Source organism: Vanessa cardui, chromosome 23 (assembly GCF_905220365.1).
Source record: "Vanessa cardui chromosome 23, ilVanCard2.1, whole genome shotgun sequence".
NCBI classification, from domain to species: domain Eukaryota; kingdom Metazoa; phylum Arthropoda; class Insecta; order Lepidoptera; family Nymphalidae; genus Vanessa; species Vanessa cardui.
In genome coordinates, this window is record NC_061145.1 from 4616810 (window position 1) to 4638195 (window position 21386).

Consider the following 21386-nt stretch of genomic DNA (forward strand, 5'->3'; position numbering starts at 1 on the left):
ATAAAGATAGGAAATAATGTATGCAAAAGTGTCCCAAATAGATATACCATTCAGTTTCAAAATTGGGTCTCAGAACTCAACACAGATTTTCAATGGTACACATTTTGCTTATGGTATTCGTGAGGGGTTGTATCAATGTGTCGAATACATCGTAAGATAAATAAACACAAAAAAATAATGTTGTTTCTGTTTTTATTTGTCAATCAATACGTTTAATATGTAAAGAAAACATTAAAAGATAAGGCATGTTATTTTCAATACGCTATTTGATAAAATATGTAAGATCGCGTCGTTCTTATTTGCCGATTTTCATACAGGATGCGTTTTGTCGTTTGTGATTATGAGGTATAAGTTCTTTTTGTAAGGTATACCAACTGAGTGCTTATAAAAGGCATTTTGAATAGTGATAGTATGGTTTCTACTAGTAGTAAGATCCGTCGTATCTATCTCCAAACATGAAAACTCTTTTTCGATCCTATATTTTTCATTAACATCTTGGATACGTGTCCAAGGTCAAAGGTCACTTACCTTTACCAATTACTTTCCAAAAAGTGTTAAAGTGTTGGTAAAACTATAGTTTAATAAATGAATCAATTACTTATAGTGTGCCGAAAATAAAGTTAGTGGCAAGTTCATTTCATAATGTAGGTAAGCCTATGCAGAGGGTAACGTCAATATTTTCTGACCCCTTGACCTGGTTCGTGATACAACATTGGTTTAATTTTAACCACCTAATTTTGGTAAAAAGCTTTACAGCTCTTTTAAAAATTGTGGCTAGTTTTAAGAGAACATTTTTCTATAGAACAGATTTTTGGGTTGTTCTCATGTTTATATTTGAAGTTTGAAGGAAAGCATCGTGAGTTTCATGTGTCTAATTTGAAGAAAATTCGGAAAGATGTGTTTCTAAATCTACTAACCCACATTGGAGTAGCGATATTCAATAAGCTAGAAATCTTCTCAAAGGGGATGCCTTAGTTTAGCAGTGGAACATTTTTAGACATTTATAATTTGTTAACTTTTTTTTATACTTAGCTCTTGTGTTGTTTTGTTTTTTTATTTTATTTTTATAAATATTATTAGAGAAACATTTTTCTTGTCTTATTCAAAAACGATGTAACTACAGCAATACACGTCAAATACTTAATAATTTTAAGTGCGAAACTTCAGCCTAAAACTTTAACGAAATTGTTTCGAACAACCTTACAGAGTTTTCAAATTGTTATTTGACATAAAAGTATGGAAGTGAAAAAGGTTTGACAATTAGGGCGGCATCCAAAGCGTTCTTTTGGAAACAAGTGTCATTAATCTAACTTCAGTGGATAGGAACATTTCACGACATCCGTATAACATCCGATTCTATGGAGAAATTTCTATAACATTATACGCCTTCAAAAAAGACGTTATCAATTCGACGTAATGTTTTCGTGTGTCATCATCATCCTCCTGCCCTTATCCCAATTTCATTTGGGGTCGGCGCAGCATGTCTTCTCCTTTCATACTTCTCTGTCAGACGTCATCTCACAAGTAACATTATTTCTAAACATATCGTCTTTCACACAATCCATCCATCGTTTCCTTGGTCGTCCTCTACCTCTATATCCGTCCACATCCATGCTCAAGGCCTTCCTCACAATATGTTCCTCATTCCTCCGCATTACATGCCCATACCATGATAGCCGCCTTCCACATAACTTCTCGGCTATCGGTGTCACTTTCAAATTTCCTCTTATGTACTCATTCCTTACTCTATCCATTCGTGTAACACCACACATACCTCTCAGCAATTTGTGTTTCTTAATTTGACAATTGTGAAATAAATGAAAACATTCTCTTTTATTCGATCGGTTTATCATCCTTATTAATTTAAACTACAAATCTATCTCTAAGACTGGAGTAAGTGGAAACTATTGGGTTTATCAATTTCTGTGTGTAGTAGTCGATATCTTCGCCTATAGTAAATCGAGTTTAACGGTTCTCATTGTATTTAATAGATTTATAGGCTGAGAGCGTTTCCTTATAAATTTAAAGTGGAAAATTAATGGGTGGATAAAAGGGGTTAATTAAGGCATTTATCACTCACTGTGTGTTACTTTTTCACTCCATTTTTAATCAGAATTAACTTTTCTTGAAAATCAGCATTAAATGGTTCAAAACAGAGGAGAATCAAAGGCAGTTCAACATCCTAAATGCAACTTTTTTTCTCTGGTTTTACAAAATATATCTTATTTAATTATGAATAAGTAATAGATTACATTTTTTCAAATTCAAATATCATCGAATGTTCGCAACCGAAACAGAATCAACGAAGAATTATAAAGAAATAAATAATATTTAACTTGTTTTATAAAATTAATAATTAAATACTTCGAAAAAATTATCCATATTTTTTTCAACCTTAGACTAAGCGAAATAGACTTAATAAATGAATCTCAAAAGAATCTCAGTTCGTTTTAGAGTTTATTATGAAAAGACATTTTAATAATCAAAAGTCAATAATGTACTTAGAGTTATCCAAATACATTACAAACCATTGATAATTTTTTTTTATTGTAAAGGTTGGCGGACGAGCGGTGGTCGTGGTCACCATCACCCATAGGCAATGACGCTGTAAGAAATATTAACTATTCCTTACATCGTCTTGTGCCACCAACCTTGGGAACTAAGATGTTATGTCCCTTGTGAATGTAAGAACAACCGCCGTGACCAAAATTAAATTCTAGTTATTGATGTATTTTAAATAACAGAATTCGATCAACTACACATACAATACATACATGACCCAACAAAGGTACCAACTGAATAACCCAACCCCACTATCATAGATTTTACAGCCGCATGGCATACTTATAATTGTTGTGTTCCTATCTTAGTCCCAAGGTCGATGGTGACAATGTTATGATTACAGTGCTTATGTTGGACAGCTCACCGTCGCCTGTTTGTCCGTCTACCAGCCCACTTGAGATTTTCAATTGTCCGATAAAGAGTCTGAGTCGTATTAGAAATCGGTTTATCTCGATACCTCTTATCAGACGGATGATTTGTTACTATCTAACGAATATCGAATTTTTTCTCCAATACTATAAATTCGTCTTATCTTATTTGTTAGCAATGTTTCTCCGATTATTTTGATGATGTATCCCAAACCTATAAAAAGCAAGTAAACAACCTTTTATTGCCAGTACCTCTTCCAAATTAGCTTGATAAAACTCATATTTGTAACATTCAAAATCAAAATATACTTTATTCAAGTGGACTTTTACAAGCACTTTTGAATCGTCATTTAACAATTAAGTGAAGCTACCACCGGTTCGGAAAGTAGATTCTACCGAGAAGATGGTTGATGGTTTGTATTAACGAATCATCAAAGAATTTCTAAGGAGCATACACGATTGAAAAGATAAAAATATCATACGTACAACTTTAACTCCGCTATCCAAATATTCGCAAAACCTTTTCAGAATAAAGCGCTTTAAGCGAAGCTCGAAAATCGTTCCATCATATAGCAGGCAGCGTAGAGCGCTTAAAATTGAGCATGGAAATCCATCATATTGGTAGGTCACAAAATGTTACGTTTTGTCCAATTATAAGAGCCATCGCACCATAAAATCAATGACGGTGTCAGTTTTCATCTCTTATCTGAGTAAACCGACGTTGCTTTACTCGTAACGATAAATTTTATCTTGATAGACTTTTCCGCTCCGAGAAATTGATGTCTTTGATCTTAATATTACAGTAAATACCGCCAACGTACTCACGTATGTATGGAAAACACATTAACAAGTTGATTGCGTTGCTAATTATAAGAATTGCTTATATAAATAACAACAACAGCCTCTAAATTTCCCACTGCTAGGTTAAGGCCTCCTCGCCTTTTGAGGAGAAGGATTTTTGGAACATATTTCACCACGCTGTTCCAATACGGGTTGGTAGAATACAAATGTAGAATTTCTTTGAATTAAGACTCATGCAGGTTTCCTCACGATGTTTCCCTTCACCGACGAGCATAAGATGTATGATGAACATAAATTAAGCACACGAATATTCAGCGGTGCTTGATTGGGTTTAAACCTGCAACCATCGTTTAAGATGCGTTAAATTAGACTGGGCCATCTCGGCTCACCATATCCATAATAATAACATTACTGGCAAAAGTTTTAGACTTAAATAATGTTTTTTATCATAGAAAAGTACATTAACATTAAATGGTAAGATAGATAGATAGATAGATAAAAACTTTATTGCACTCCAAATCTTATAAAATAAGTAAGTTAAAACTCACCTTAATAAAATGGGCTATGGTATGTGGTCGTTTCTATAATGTTGCCGTAAGCTACATGAAATGATCTACCAAGATATAGAAGTGTTAACACCCATGGCCACTGATGCTGTTTTGATCTGTTATGGCTCTCGTGCTTTTCAAAGATTATAAACATTCGAACGAGAGCACGACAGTAGAGAGTATATCTTTTGGTAAAAAAATCTGCCACCTGTATATATATGGAATAATATCCTATATATAATGGAAATAAAAGATTCATAAAAAATAGTCATAGAAACATAAAATTGAAAATAGATTTAAAAAATAACTAACATAGGAAAATAACTTCGAAGGTTTTTAATGTATATCACAAAGTATTTTTCAAAGGACAATATTTCCCATATCTTAAATATATTGCTTAAACGTATTCGTATAATAAGCTTAGTATTATAAAAAAATCTGGAAGCTTACAAGGATCGCGATGCGAACTACGGGTCTGAATCTCAATCTTCGATTCCGATCATTTCCATTCAAATAATGTTCGTTCGTTCTCGGATTTATGCCATATTAGGCGATGCCATTCAATCCAAGGAGTCGCTCGTGCTTTTATTCCGTAGATTCACAATTGTTGTGCATTCGTGACCTGAGCGCTGGTATTTGGTTGGTTGGCTTACTATTGAACGAAACGCTTGTCCCCAATTTGGTTTATAATGTGTTCTTGGTACTTTGTTTTCGTATAATTATATATATTGAATCAATTGCATATTGAATATTTGTTTTAAATTATTATAAAGTCTTCTTAAGGTTGACAAGATGGCTTTTCTTTTTGACCAAATTGAAAAAATCTTTATTCTTTTTTCTTATGGAAAGAAGGCGTGCCAGTTAAAATTTTTGTATTGTATGAGTTTCGGAAATAAACTTTTGTGATATATACGTAATAAAAACTCTTTGATATCGTAATATCAGACTACGGACTGAAAAAAGTTAAATGCAAAATGTTAATTTTCTTTCAATATTGTTATATATTATTAATGCAAAAAAAATATTGTAGTATTTTTAATATAAGCTAAAATCGAGACAATAGCTGGTCAATATTAAAAGTCCATACCATTTTCAATCACATTAAAAAGTTAAAAGTTAGAAGACTAATGGGTTAAAAGATGCAGGTTCAAATACGCTTGTATTAGTAAAACCTGAAAACGATTCGTTACTTTTTTGATACTTAATATTTGTTTATATAATTCGTAATAGCTTAAAACGATCATTTTGGAAAGTATATGGTTGGGCTTCCAATAAATCTGTGTGACTTCTAACAATTATCACGAACCCACTTAGGATAGCATTGTGGGGTAAGAGTAAGCCCAGCTGTGGAAAAATATGGAGACTTTTCTTTTACATACTATAAGGAACTAAATACATAATAAGTACGTGAGAACGATATATTCAGTGACTTAATCTGCATTTGGTTTGACATTATACTTCTCTAACGCGAATCTTATTTGACTTCATTGGATATGATCACATTCTATACTGCACACACATATACAACAACACCCTGTAAATTTCCCAATGCTAAACTAATGAGGAGAAGGTTTGAAACATATTCCATCACGCTGTTCCAATGTGGGTTGGTGGAATATACATGTGACAGAATTTATTAAATTAGACACATGCAGGTTTCCTCACGACGTTTTCCTTCACCACTGAGCCCGAGATTAATTATAAACACAAATTAAGCACATGAATATTCAGTGATGCTTGTCTGGGTTTGAACCCGCCATCATCGATTGATGCACGTGTACTAACCACTGGGCCATTAAACTTTATCAAATTCTAAAGCTAACCTTGTTTTCGAGGGCAGTGAAACAATAGAAATAGTGCAACATTTACAATCCACTATCAGCTTCAGCTGTCAGAATGGAACCGATTGATGAATGTGTCCAATAACAGTCGGTTGTACTTTTAAAAACATCTGAGCTAGCTTTATTCAAATCACGACTTACGTGAATAGGACCAGAATGATCGGCTTTTGCATTGCATATAGACACGAAAGAGGGTCTAATTCTAAAGGCTACTTATAAATGAATTCGCGGCATGTTCCACGATGGAATATTAAGTGACTTTTTGAATCTGGAACGAACGTACATTGGCGAAAATAAAAGTTCAGCTTACGCTGGTTTTTGTTCGTATCTTCGTCTGTTTTTTCGTTTCGTGGATTGTATTATATGGCTTTGATATATAGATATATGGTACATGGCTATTTTTATTTATTTGTTTAAATTTTTTTCCAGAACACCCAATGTGCTGGAAGAAATCTCTTCAAGGGGTAAGCATGTATTTTATACTGAGTACTTTTTTACATTCTAAGGAAAATTTTTAAGCTTAAGTTTTTTATCAATTTCATCATGTATGTTATCTAATACGTAATTTATAATGAAAGTAACTCCGTTCCAACCAATGTCAGCTCTAGATATTTTTGCTTGCAATAACGTACATTATATATTTGAATTACGTTAAATAAAAATTTCAAGTAGTTATTCATGGTAATAATATTTTTATGGTGATTTAAATAAGGTATTGTATTTCAAATTATTATCAAATACAAAGATTAAAAAAAATATACTTTTTTAAAAATCAAACTTTTCTGGTCTGGTATAATGTACTTGTCCCATGCTACATAGCGCTCACGATGACCAAAAAAATTATAGGGCGTGTAAGTCAGAAAACGTCTTCAAGAACATAAGTGAAACTCCTTTTTGACGTAAAAAGAAACGTTTTTATTCTGAAATTTAAAAATAAAAATTACACATACATTTTCATGACGAATATTTAAATCAAATTAAATTCCAGAAAGATATTTCGAACATGACTTTAAAGGAATAACAACTTTGTGCGATACATTTTACGAAAATCAAATTTCGAACAGGTGTAAACTCCGTATCGAACTGACACGGATATGAAAATGACATTTTCGAAGTTAAAGCCAAAGCCACTAAGCAAAGAATTGCATTTAAATTTCGAATCGACTTCCTGCGAACTGACAACTTTTGACTGACGTTACAAAATTGGCCTAGTTAAATAAAATATGTCATGATTTGAAGAATAGGTTTTATATATTAGGCCTATTACAATATTAATCTTGTTACACATAAAAAAATGAAATCAAGTTACCAGCTAATCACAATTAGAGAATTGTGCACCGTAGTTCTGGGTTGCATCTCCATGTCAATATAAAATTGTTCGATATATTGTATTTGACTGGTTTTTAAAATCCATTTTATATTATTTAGTAGAGGTTAAGGAACCCAGTAAAAGTTGTTTTTTTTTTTTTAATTTCTAGTACATATTTGCCGAAAAATATCGTATTAAAAATTCCATATTTAAATAGCGCGCGAAAACGCTACTTGGACAATATGGCGCTGAAATGGGGTAGGTGACGTCACTTTGCTGTATTTTAATCTGTGGTATAGTAGATAAGCAAGGTTTACAACAAAGTGACTTCATCATAAGCCCGGTCAATCAGGAGCGTTTTGTGTCACGTGAAAAAATACTTTTGGATTTTTGGATTATGGATTTTTGAATAAATTAAGTATTATTTTCAACTTTCGTTAGTAAATAACCATTTTTGTACTCATATGCACTGATTACAATAATTCACAATTTATTTTTCGCATTGACAAATAGCCTATTGATGCGTACAAACCATTGACCCAACAAATTATGGATTTTTTCAATACAATACGAATGTCACCCTAGTTGGAATTTTTTCCATAAAAAAACTTATCCTTGCGAACAAAGTCACGACTGGAATCTAATTCTAACAAATCGCTGAACGCAACCGAATCGGAACGTAATCACTGCGTTTACGCCTTTTCCTATTCCATCAATCACACATTCGTTCTTTCAACGTTCAAACGTCAATTTTCTTAAATTGATGACGTCACGACGCTCAACTTTGACAATAAATCCCTTCTAACTTGGTCGAATAAAAAGTTACGACGAATGCGATTCTCCCAAAGTGTTTCGTGATCGAATTTTAAAAATGATTTTACTTAGAAAAGTCAACCATTCAAAAAAAATTTAGTAAATGCTTGCGAAGCCGGAACGGGTGTCTAGTTTTTGTATTGTCATAAATAAATATAATAAATATTGGACAACATCACATACATTACTCTGATCCCAATGTACCTAAGTAGTTATGTTATGAAGAATCACAAACACTCGGACCCAAGACAACATAGAAAACTAATGAACTTTGTTACATCGACTCTGCCGGGAATCGAGCACGGGACATCGGAGCGGCGTACCCATGAAAACCGGTGTACACACGACCACGGAGGTCGTCAAATAGTGACATAAAATAGATCAGTAATAATCAATCATCGGCATCGTTACAAATGTGTTCAATCAGTGTTATTGTATGCATTAGTGGCACACATTGCTACAGTTACTTTATATACATGGATAGTTTTTATTATGCTTGCATTCAGGGCCGTAGCCAGGATTTCATTTCGGGGGGGGTTCGTGTTCCAGGAAAAAAAAGCAACAGGTTTACTCTATAATAAGCATAAATATATTATAATTATACATAATTTATACACATTTATTTAAAAGACAACCGACGTCTTATTTTATGTTATAGGGGGCAAACGAGCACGAGGCTCGCCCATGGACATCTTTGGGGCTGGCAGGTGCGTTACCGGCCTTTAAGGAAGGAGTACGCTCTTTTTTTAAGGTTCCGATGTCGTATCGGTTCGGAAAAAGCGTCGACGAAAGCTGGTTCAATAGAGTGGTTGTGCAAGGTAAAAATGTCTTAAAAATCGTACTGTTCTGGATTTTTGAACATAAAGGTAGTGCCGGTGAAACTTTGAATTTTGACAAGATGTCCGAAGGTGAAATTCAGCAGCCGGGATTAATCCGAACAATGATTCCGAACATTTTCCGTGAAATATTCGGTATAAGATGCAGAGCGATCTAACATCTCTACGCAAAGAAAAAGAATCAAGCGGGTCGAAAAGAAGGAGCTGGTATTGGGGAGCACCCGCCCAGAGGTGTGAGCAATATTCCATGTGGGGTTCAATTTGCGCCTTGTATAGTTTTAGGCGATGAGCCGGCATGAAATACTGTCTTGGCTTGCTGAGCACACCGAGCTTTTTTGATGCCAATTTGGCTTTGCGTTCCAATTGACCGCGAAACTGACCAAGGCTCGAAATATCCACGTCAATCGTGGAGATACGAGATATGGTAATTTTTTTAGCGACTAACGCGCAAACTTGCCTTTTATTGGGGTTGAAATGGACTAATTTTAGCCGGGGGATCCGAAGCTACTAAGTGAGCCCAAGGGACTGCTAAGGGAGAGTACTTCCCCGCCATCAGATATTTTAATAGCAAAATAGCAATCATATGTGAACTAAGTTTAGCCGGCCCCAGTTCGAGACTTTGTTTAATGAAGACTCAATTTCACACACAAGTTTGTTCCGGTTTTCTCCGACGTTTTCCCGAGAAATAATAGCCCGGCCGGTGTATGAGGTGTCTACAGTACTGTAGTCTGCATAGCAGTGAATGTTACAGATTTGCAACAAGTAAGTCACTGATATGCAGAAGAAACAGAGTGGGTGATAGAATACAGCCTTGTGCAACATAGGCATTAACGAATTTTAAATCAGAGCATGCACCATATATAACGTAACGTTATAACTTTAACGTTCCGATCTGCCAAAAATCTGGTGATCCAATTGCATAATTTCCATGGAAGCCCGTAGGAAGGAAGTTTCGAAAGAAGTGCTTTGTGCCATACGCTATCGAATGCCTTCGCTATGTCCAGGCTGGCCGCCAATGCCTTCCCCTTGCTCTTAACTGCTTCCGTATATCTATGAGTAAGGTAATCCAGAAGATCATCGGCTGAACGACCTCAACGGAAAAGAAACAAGGAGGTGTTGGCTATTGGCCTATTATTGGACGGGTCTGGGCGGTTGCTCTTTTTAGGGATATGATGCACCAAAGTAGTCTTCCAGGAGTTCGGCTGCTTCCATAGTCAGCGACTATTCGGTAAAGAGCGCCGACTATCCGTTTTTTAATAATATAGTATGAATATTCTCAATAAAATATACAGGGTTGCTGGTAATTCGACGTATATCCGTTAGGAGGTAATAGGGGTACTATTTGCAATAATTTTAACCCCCATATGCATAATCCAACAGTGAACCAATTTTAAATTATCAAGTTTTTTGTTTTTTTTTCAAAATTTGTCAAAAATGCAACTTCAAAAATTTATTTATAAAAAAGTATCAAATAAAATCAATTTTTTTCTTTTGTTTAAAAAAAAAAAAAGATTAAACACTGGATATTTGTCAATATTTAAACTATAATAATAGGTCCAAATTTAAAAATGGGACACGGAAATCGAAATTATTTCAATATTTCGTCGAACATGAAGGAATTCGTACTAAAGGTCGCTCTTTAAAATTCCTACAAAATTGACTAAAAATAACAATAATGAAAAAAAACTTAATCCCTATCCTATCCCTATCCTAACGGATATACGTCGACTTACCAATAACCCTGTATATATACAATGTATCAGAAATTTTACAATCTGTCTTACACATTTAAAACTGTAATGGCACTCTGTAAAAGGTTTATCTTCTTTAGTATTTAAAATTACTAACATGACATTATGACATAAAAAAATAGTATCTTAATATAATGTGAATAAGGCTATGGTATTGCCTCTAGTCTTTGCGTAAAATGATTCATTTTGTTTAGATTTATTGTCATATCTAGTCCAAACGGCTTAATTTTTTGAAGAAACCGATAAATACTTACGTTTTGTTTGTTTAATAAGCGCAAAATGTTTTTTTGATAATACGATAGCGGTTAGTGAAAAAATTTCGGGGGGGGTTTGAACCCCCAAAACCCCCGTCTGCCTACGGCCATGCTTGCATTCATAGAATAGGATTGCATTCATAAAATACCATGCTTAACCAGTATGTATTATATATCTTATCACATTATGTAGATTGATATATACATAAATACTAGTGACCATCCCCGGCTTCGCACGATTGCAATGCTTATACTTAATATACTACAGTTTTTTTTATATACGACGTCACATTAGAAACTCCTAAAATTATCAGTGTTTCTTCACTAAGTATATTGTCAATGTATTATAAACAAAAGCCTCTTCTTCACTTCTCTTCATCATCTTCACTTTATCTATTAAAATAAACCATATCAAAATCCGTTGCGTCATTTTAATGATCTAAGCATACATAGGGACAGACAGCGGTAAGCGACTTTGTTTTTATACTATGTATTGATAATGATAATAAAAAAACTGTTAAAACTGAATAGAATTCTAGATGAAATATTTGACTTGGCGTCAAGTTACTAGTCGCAAAGAGGAGATGTAACCGCTGCTCTTTTTCTTGGTATTTCGACGCCGGTGAGTCTCCCTTCCATTAAGTGGGGAAACGCGTTAATGCAGTTACCAAAGTTAACTAGGGTGGCTGGAAAAGATTTCTTAGTGGAAAAAGTTCGGTTTTGACACTTTTTTACGTAGACTTTTGTATGATTCTTGTCAACTTTAACGTTTATTTATTTCAGTGTTGTGTTTTATACGAATCGGATAGCTAAATTATGCTCGTTTATCATAAGTACTAGAGACCAATCCCGGCCTTGCACGGGCGCATGACTGATACTAAATATACTACGATGTTACATTAAAAACTTCTAAAATGATCAGTCTTTCTTTGATATATTGTCCGCGTATTATATACAGAAACGTTCCTCTCGAATCACTCTATCTATTAAAAAAGCCGCAACAAAAGACAAACAGCGGTAAGCGACTTCATTTTTTTAATAAGCAATGATGATGTTAGGTCCATGATAGTGTAACAACTGCATGGTTTTTGTAGATACGAAGTAGTTAAATTATACCTGTGCTATGCCGAGATAGGTAGTTTATAAAAATATATATTAGAAACCAGATCAGAAGGGATTTTTTTTAAAATCCAAATTACAGAAAACTAGATAATAAATATTCGACAATTTTTACTATTGAATTTATGTAACAACAATTCTCCTAATTTAATTCAAAAATAACCCTAGCAACTCGACACTAACAAACTTAATCGCAATGGATTACAAAAATAACACAGTATGACACCAATCGACCGAACACACGATAGCAGAAAGAGGTCTTTCTACCGTCCACCCTCCTTTAAATACACTTCCTCCCACTACTACCCTCGTATATTCCTACAATATATAAAAAAAAACATTATGAAATTTTTTTTATGTGTTGTTGAAAAAGATAAAATAAAAATGAAATGCAACAGCAATAAAACTTTAATATTACGCTACGTTAATTATTGGTTGTCTCTCGTCTGCATATATATTGATAATTGTGTTAATGTTTAAACATAAAAACTGTGTAATATTAACGATGCTCTGACCCGTTCTGTCAATAAAAAAGGTCATAAATACAAATGGCAAAGAAGGGCTGGTTATTGTTTCCTCCGAACCCCCTTTAACAACCAATGACCAAACAAGAACACCGACATTTAACCAACCAACATTAACAAATGCTATTAAGTTTAATATAAATGACTGGATTATTGTGTTATTAAAATAAGCGTGTAACTTGTTATGTAACTTAACGATTACTTAATTATTATTTATACTATGTAACGATGGCAACACCTAAGTGATAACTATAAACTTTTTTATAAATAATGACGTTGGCTCTACATGCTAATTGAGATGGCATTATAAGTAAAGAACATGTTGAAGATCAAATCTTAAATTGTTTATACGTAAAACTATGCGTATTTCACATTTCTGTTAGTAGCCTCTACCCCAAAGAAAAAAAAAATCCTCTTTAAATACTTAAGATATTATAATTATTATATATACATATATAGACTTGTTCATTTATGAGTCGTTACGTTGAAAAATATGTCCAATATTAAGCTAGTACGAGTATATTACTGTGTAATGCAACATTGTATAAATATTGCTCATACTGATTGAGGTTTGATTTCACGAAGAATACTCAAAGGATGGTTGGAAGAGAGTATAATTTTGGCCCCTCGAAAATACCGTTTATTAATAAATGTAGTCGGAACCAGCCTAATTATAGCCATTTTATTATTATCAATAAACATTGACAGAAATTCCAGATGCACTGAAATAATAAACCTCGAATGAAATCAGCGTCAAAGGATGCGCTTGTTTTGATATTATTCGGACTCTTCAATGGTTTTTAGGTCACGTGAATGACAGTTATCGTTAGGGTTGTCAATTATAATAAAATTAGTTTATTAAAAAAAAAAAAAAAACAAAATAATTGTGTTGACGAATTTAAAGAACCGCTATTTAGAAAGTTCATAATAATTACAATCCTTTGAAAGATTTAAAGCCAAGCTATTTGCTGACTTTTATTAGCGGATATCTCATTCTTATAAAGTAAAGATACAGCCTGTGACTGCCCCACTGCTGCTTTAAAACTTCCTCTCACGAAACACAAATTAAGCACACAGAAATTCAATGGTTCGTGATCATCAATCACCGTCAAAAATGCACGCGTTCTAACCACTGATTGATTGAATAATTGAAAAAAATATTGAGCCGAGATGGCAATCATTTTTAAGAAGTAAATTAGGTAAAAAGTGGTCTCTTTTTGACCAAACTTGCACAGATGACTAACTTGTGTGTCATCTGCATGACCTAAACTGCAGACATAATAATAAACTTGAGCAAACTCGTTATCATCGATGAAACCCAATCATAAATTATTCTTATACCGAACGTCAATACTTAGTAAAGCTATGTTCCGGTTTGAAGGGTGAACAAGCCAGAATCACAAGGGACATAACATCTTAATCCCCATATTTGGCGGCGCACTGACTGTGTAAGCAATGGTTTATATTCCTGCTCGTGCCAACGTCGAATGTGTAGAGGTGACCGAATGGCAACAGGTGGCACATTTGCCCGTCTGACTTTCTGCTCTAAATTAACGTTATATACATGTATAAATTCTAGTAAAGGTCGTATGTGTATTTCTTTCATATAACATACTATTAATAAATAACGTTATTTTGATGTGTATATTCTATATATAAAAAGCACTCTATTTTTACCTTTTAAAACATCCCGTTCATTTCATATCTTTTAAATCGACCCAACTGATGGTAAGTGGTCACGATTGCCATAGAAAATGGTACTGTAGATATTCACCATCGCTTGCGTCGTCCTTGCTCACTTCAAACCGATACCCAACAATACTAGTAAAATTTACGATGAGTATGGTATCTACCTAGACGGACTAACCTACACCAAGTTAATTCCGTATTTATAAGTTAAAATATTAAGATACCAGACCTATTATTATTGGCAAGTATAGATCAATCCGCTTGTAATGTAATACGTATCGTACGTACATAGTTTCATGTGTTATGTAAATATATACATATATACGTATAGTACTACACAAATAAGATGTAGCATCGGAAAATGCAATGAAATGAAAATAAAACCGAGTACTGCCGATTTACACAACCAATAGAAATAGGTATCTTTCGCGCCATTCGACGCTATTCGTCGCTATAGATTCTCACGTCAGGGAAAGAAGTGCATATAAATTGACGTGTCAACTTGACGAATATATTAGGTCTTATAAAATACAAGTTATTACGTTTGTGTAAAGTAATTTTCACATAAGAAATAAATATTGATAATAATTTGGGATGACGTACTCAATTCGGATGTGATGGGTTTTACGAATTTTACCGATGCTTCATCTAAGTTGTGTCGTACTATACACTCAAATGTTTACGTGATTTTCTTACATATACATTACTGAGATTTATTGTATTACGTTTGAGTACCTCTTATAGTTTTGGAAACGTGCGCAATATCGTTCGAAACTTGACGAAATAAGATATAGTTATGTATTTATAAAAATTACAGCACTTAACTTTGGCCGTTCTGAAACCCTAAACTTTCATACTAAAAGATTTTCGTATCTATTGTATTTATAATTTTTCTGTGATCAGAAAAAAATAATCTTGATAAAAAAAGTGTAGGAACTCCTTGGTTGAATCCTAAGATATCTCTACAAGACAAAGAACGAGCTTCGTACAGCCAAGAATCTTTCGCAAATTTTACATAAAACGATATGGACCTTTTGTTAATGTTCAAGGCTGGGCTTCGTGACTTATACGCTTCCATACCTTGTATAACTATGAATAAATCAATGCGACCCACTTTAACAAGTCCACTTTCCTACATTTTTCATTTGTGAAGGAAATACGCGGTTTCATATTTTGACAACCCTGTACGATAGCATTTTATACGTTGATATTCCGAGTTGAGTATCTTTTTCATAACTTTGATTGAAACTTTTCAATTTAAAGCTTTATAATGTAATTTTCTACTTAAGTTGTAACGAGAAAATTCTGTTATATATAGACTAGTGGGTCGTCTGCGTAACTTCGCGTTTATTCAAAAGATGTTTGTAGGAATTTCGTTACCTATGACAGGTGTTTGTTTTAATCTCATTTCATTTTAAACTGTAACAGTCAGTTTGTCGATAATTTACTTTTACGTTTTTCATGTTTTTGTCTTTGTTCTCAAATTAATTTCTTTTTTAATTTTAACAATTTAGTACTAATAAACTACAATTAAGGATCACCTTTAATTTTCTGCACATATACAACTGTAGCTTTTTATAATGAAACCATAAAGTTTTTTTCTATGTACAGACGGGGTAAGAAAAGGTTCGTCACCTTAAGATCTATTTTCGTGTGCTCAGTATGAGCGATAATCTGCTTTACCGATCGAGAATTAAATATTGCGTCGCAATGATTTAATGTTTATATTCAAAAGATACTAAGAGTTTAAGACTTGATAAAGGAATGAATTTAAAAACTGACGAAGGTATTCTTACTCTGACTGTACAACTATCCCATAATCACTGGGATAAAAATCAACTTACGCTTTTTATATATAAGATGTTCTATTTTAATTTAAATTGGAAATATATTTTCTACAACTCATGAGAGAATAGAGCACTGCGTAGGTTATATAACTACTCAAGTCTGTGTACATAAATACACTCTTTATTCTTAACCTCATAATGCAATGGATGTCAATTTGTCAACATTTCAAAGCAGTTTCGGCTTTCTTAGTCAAGATACTAAACGCTGCCAAATTCTGAACTTTATCATATTCCTGAAAAGTTCTCAATTTTGAACAAAAATGATCTCAACCTTACGAGATTTTTCCAAGGTAGGTTTGAGTTATTATTATGTAATTTGTATTCAACGCTCGTAAATGTTTCCTTGATGGGCGTCGTCTCAAGATAGGGTTAATGGATACACATGTGCTAAAGTCGCTTTCAGCAAATTCAATTTCCACGCTATATTTTCTCTTTACCATTAAGGATGAAATTGAAAAACTAACATCTTTGATTATGCCTCTACGTTAATGCATATACTACCCAAGAAACTAATGGTAGTTTAATTTTGGGAAGTATATACGTGTAGAGCGTTTATAAATAGACGAAATATCACATAGACAAAGTAATTTGATTTATAATTAAAAAGGGTAAATAGCGCAATGGTTTAAAGGTCGCCCAGCGGTGTCCAAGTCACAGGATCGATCCTTACCCCTTGGGCTATTGTTGTTCCCACTCCTTATAAATTGATAATCTTAAAAGGAAATCCAATTTAACATGAATAAGTCAGTGTTTAGTAAAAATATTAAATACATATAAAAAGTCAATATGTATGAATGTAGAATGTAAAAAATGCACGAGCAACTGTGAGTCCGTGGTTGTTGTAAATTAAATAAAAAAAGGAAATCATTATAAAAAATATATAGAATTAAGTAATTCATAATTATACAGGTAATTCATATTCTTGATTATTAGGACTCCGTAGCTCTAAATGAATAAAGTAAAAGTAAAAAAAAGTAAAGTAACAGCCTGGAAATTTCCCACTGTTGGGATAAGGCCTCCTCTTCCATTAAGGAGAGGGCTTGGAACATATTCCACCACGCTGTTCCAATGCGGGTTGGTGGAATGCACATGTGGTGGCAGAATTTCGATGAAATTAGACACATGCAGGTTTCCTCACGATGTTTTCCTTCACCGCCGAGCACGAGATGAATTATAAACACAAATTAAGCACATATATATAGTGGTGCTTGCCTGGGTTTGAACCCGAAATCATCGGTTAAGATGCACGAGTTATAACCACTGGGCCATCTCATCTCTAAATGAATAAGGAATCTTAATCAGAGCACTTCGTTGTTCGTCTGTTTGTCTATCTGTTGCTAGAACCCTCAGTGCGCCAGACTGAATCGCACTTGCCCGGTTTTTTAATTATTTTTATAGCATTCATTTTGTCGTCAGCCTTTTAATTTATCTTTAAAGGCTTCAACTAAATATTCATTTCAAATAGATCAATATGATAAAAATAATCATCACAAATACACGTTTATCTACATAATATTGAACATAGAAGATATAATACATATTTGTGTTGTATATATTGGCAGTATATATACCACATAAATATGTATTATATCTTCTATGTTAAATATTATGAAGATAAAGGTTTTTTTTGTATTACAATATAAGTCACGGTAAAGATGAAAACCAATTATTTTTTTTCTAATTTGATATTTTTTTATCATAGTAGTGACAAGGTTGATACCTCGGAGAAAAGAGGCTCAACTTTTTTTGATACCTTAGTTAAGGCTCATTTTTCCCACATATCTTTCGAATCAACGCATCTAATATTTTATTGGCAATGCATTACAGTCGAATTTCGACCAATTAATGATCACTAGCTTCAAATATTTGAATAAAATGATATACTTCAGCCCGGTTCACTAACTGGACAATATCAGGAGTATAAAACTGTTTAGAAGATATAACATTACAAAAGTGCACTTCAACTTTCGGACTGCAGGTTGCTACTCTAAATATATACACAAAAAAACCTATAAAATAACTTTTTATTGCCTCTGATCAGGTCGTCTTGAATGAAGTAAGGCCTCCTACTCAGATTAAATGAAGCCTCTGAGTTTTTTATTATTGAGAGTTATTAATATTTTCCATATTTAAGGAAAAAAATAGCGACGTAGACAAGAAAAAATAATCTTCCCTGAATCAATTGTAAAAATATAATTACAGCAATATTGAAAAGTGAAAATAGATTTATATATCAATTCATTTTATAATACCATAAAACTCATTTGCACTTTGAAAGGCCGACAATTTTACAAAGTTGTATAAAACAAAGAGTCTGACGCGTATTCATCTCCATAAATCCAAAGTTTCAGACTTAATGGATCTCAAATGAGGAAACCTATGACAAAGACTGACGTACGGTGAAGGTTTTTAATAAAAACGATGTAATGTCGACCTTAAAATACAAAAGAGAAACAAATTTTAATCACGAATGATATGCATTTCTGTATTTAACTTATCCACTTAGTTTGTTTATTATCTTAAAAGACCTTTATATTTTTAAGTATTTTTTTTCACCTGTGCAAAAATGATTATCACCGCCCATGGAAATCTGCAAAACGGGGGTTTTGTTTTGCGTTGCCGGCCTTTAAGGAAAGGATCCACAAAGTGGTTGTGCGTCGAAAATGACTTAATATCCCGCTGTTTTGGATTTTCATATTGGTAAGAAGAGGGCCAGTTTGTTTGCCTCTCAGAGTGTCGTAGTTGCAATTCAACGGATAAATGCTGCTAGCATTGTTGTCACCATATCACGCGGCCCTGATTTGTGTAGTAGCTGTTTTTGTTTATATTTTAATTTAATTTGTATAAGCTTAAATAATTAACAAATAATAATTTAATGCTGTGTAAATGTTTAACATTTACAAATTATAGGTATATAGTAAATGATCATTCGAACACAGTTTTGTTTCTTAAGATTTACTTATTATTCCATATCACGTTCAATTCCATGAGTGGAGCTCCTAGAGAACAAAATACTCTCACCCCATTGGTCAATACGCGGCGCTAGATAAGTGAAACCGACTTGTGAGGCAATCCCAAGAAATGATTTGGGTAATGAAGGTCACGCGCAATAACCAATGATTCAATAAGCGCAATTTCCTTTGGGAGCTCGTTTCGTGGAATGAACTATATACCACTCAACAGTATCTTCTCTTATTCCAAATTTAAGAGAAATGCGTTCACAAATTAAAATATCGAGGTATTACATATACAACAACAAACAACAGCAGCCTTGAGAAACACAACTCGTATGTATTCTAAGCGCTTAAATGCGTGGTTTCGCGCCGACATATACATAATATTTAAAAATCACAAAATAACATATTTCAAGTGAAAGTTTCCTTTTTTGAAGTCATGAATCTATAAATCCCTTCAAATCCCGCGTCGAGTCAATAAAAAGTCATTTTATAGGTTCTTCCGTCAATATATTCTGAGTAGCAAGTTGAAGTTTGAAAGTTGAAGTGCACTTTCTGTTCGCGCACACACACTCTTGCATAATAATATCTCCTAGGCAGGTGTGTCTCCTCAGATTGTCCGCAGTGATTTAGCTGAAGTATATCATTTTATTAGAAATTGCCTTTGAAGTATTTACTAGAAATTATATATTGATATAGACAAATCACTCATGATATGTTTGAACATATATATTTTTTTTATGGAATAGGTTGGCGGACGAGCGTATGGGCCACCTGATCGTAAGTAGTCACCATCACTCAAAGACAATGAAGCTTGGGAACTAAGATGCTATGTCCCTTGTGCCTGTAGTTACACTGGCTCAATCACCCTTCAAACCGGAACACAACAATACTACGTACTGTTGTTTAGCGGCAGAATATCTGATGAGTGGGTGGTACCTACCCAGACGGGCTTGCACAAAGCCCTTCCACCAAGTATATGTTTCGACACTTTTATTCCGAGGCCCTTGAAATTATAATTTATTATAATATTATGAATTTGGAAAGTTATAAGTTCGGAAGCAGGTATTTCATATTTATTTACTAACCAAAGTAGGCATATATACGAAGTACCTCTCTTGGTATCACAAGGGTAAGATAATGATAACAGTTTATAAATTAAGGAATATTATAAAATTAAAAGTTCTTTTTTTTCAGGTAGGAAAAATGTAATATTGAGCTTGAATCCGATTTATTGATGAAAATCGTATTAAAATACGTTGTGAACTAAACGTACAGACAGCGGGAAGTGACTTGGAATTTTCGAGAAACTATTATATAATTATTATTCGTTTACTCCTTTTATTTTCATTAGAATAATTAATATTATGCTTAATAGAGTCGAGATGGCCCAGTGGTTAGAACGCGTGCATTTTAACCGATGATTACGGGTTCAAACCCAGGCAAGCACCTCTGATTCATATGCTTAATTTGACTTTATAATTCATCTCGTGCTCAGCGGTGAAGGAAAACATCGTGAGGAAACCTGCATGTGACAAATTTCATAGAAATTCTGCCACATATGTATTCCACCAACCTGCATTAGAACAGCGTGGTGGAATATGTTCCAAAACCTTCTCCTCGAAAGGAGAGGAGGCCTTTAGCCCAGCAGTGGGAATTTACAGGCTGTGTATTTACGATTTCGTCCCAACAGTAGTAACTTCGAAAAGTTATTACTGTGAGGCTGTAAGTACTTAGGCTGTACGTGTTTGATCTTCGCTTCTCGATTATACAGATGGTATTAAAAAAAGAAATCTTATTCGAGTTAAAAACAAAACATCTAAAGTCAGTCAGATCGTGACACAGATGCAACTCTGTTGAAACTAGAATGTACAAACATATTCAAAGTTTTATGTGTGCAATCAATAAATACCGAAAAGACACACTAGCTCAGTATTAAACAAAAGACAGTCGACAATGTCTAAAATGAAATAGACTTTAATAAACCACACACACATGTACAGTTTTTGTTGTGATATAAATGTTATTACACACATTAAAACATACACTTTATAATATGTAGTAATATAATACATATTAGACAATGTAACACTAATAAATAAAGTAGAAGCACTATTATAAGCACAAAGTTTAGTTTATGCACTACTATGTAAGCTACAAAACAAATACT

The 21386-nt window shown here is 33.5% G+C and overlaps 1 protein-coding gene across 1 annotated transcript in view; it reads left to right on the forward strand.

Annotated features, from left to right (window-relative positions):
• LOC124539674 (cGMP-specific 3',5'-cyclic phosphodiesterase-like) overlaps positions 1 to 21386 on the forward strand; it is a 153465-nt gene that overhangs the window by 18188 nt on the left and 113891 nt on the right. Inside the window, exon 2 of the mRNA XM_047116990.1 lies at positions 6550 to 6584. The gene's annotated coding sequence lies outside the window, so the exon portion shown is untranslated. The remainder of the gene's footprint in view (positions 1 to 6549; positions 6585 to 21386) is intronic.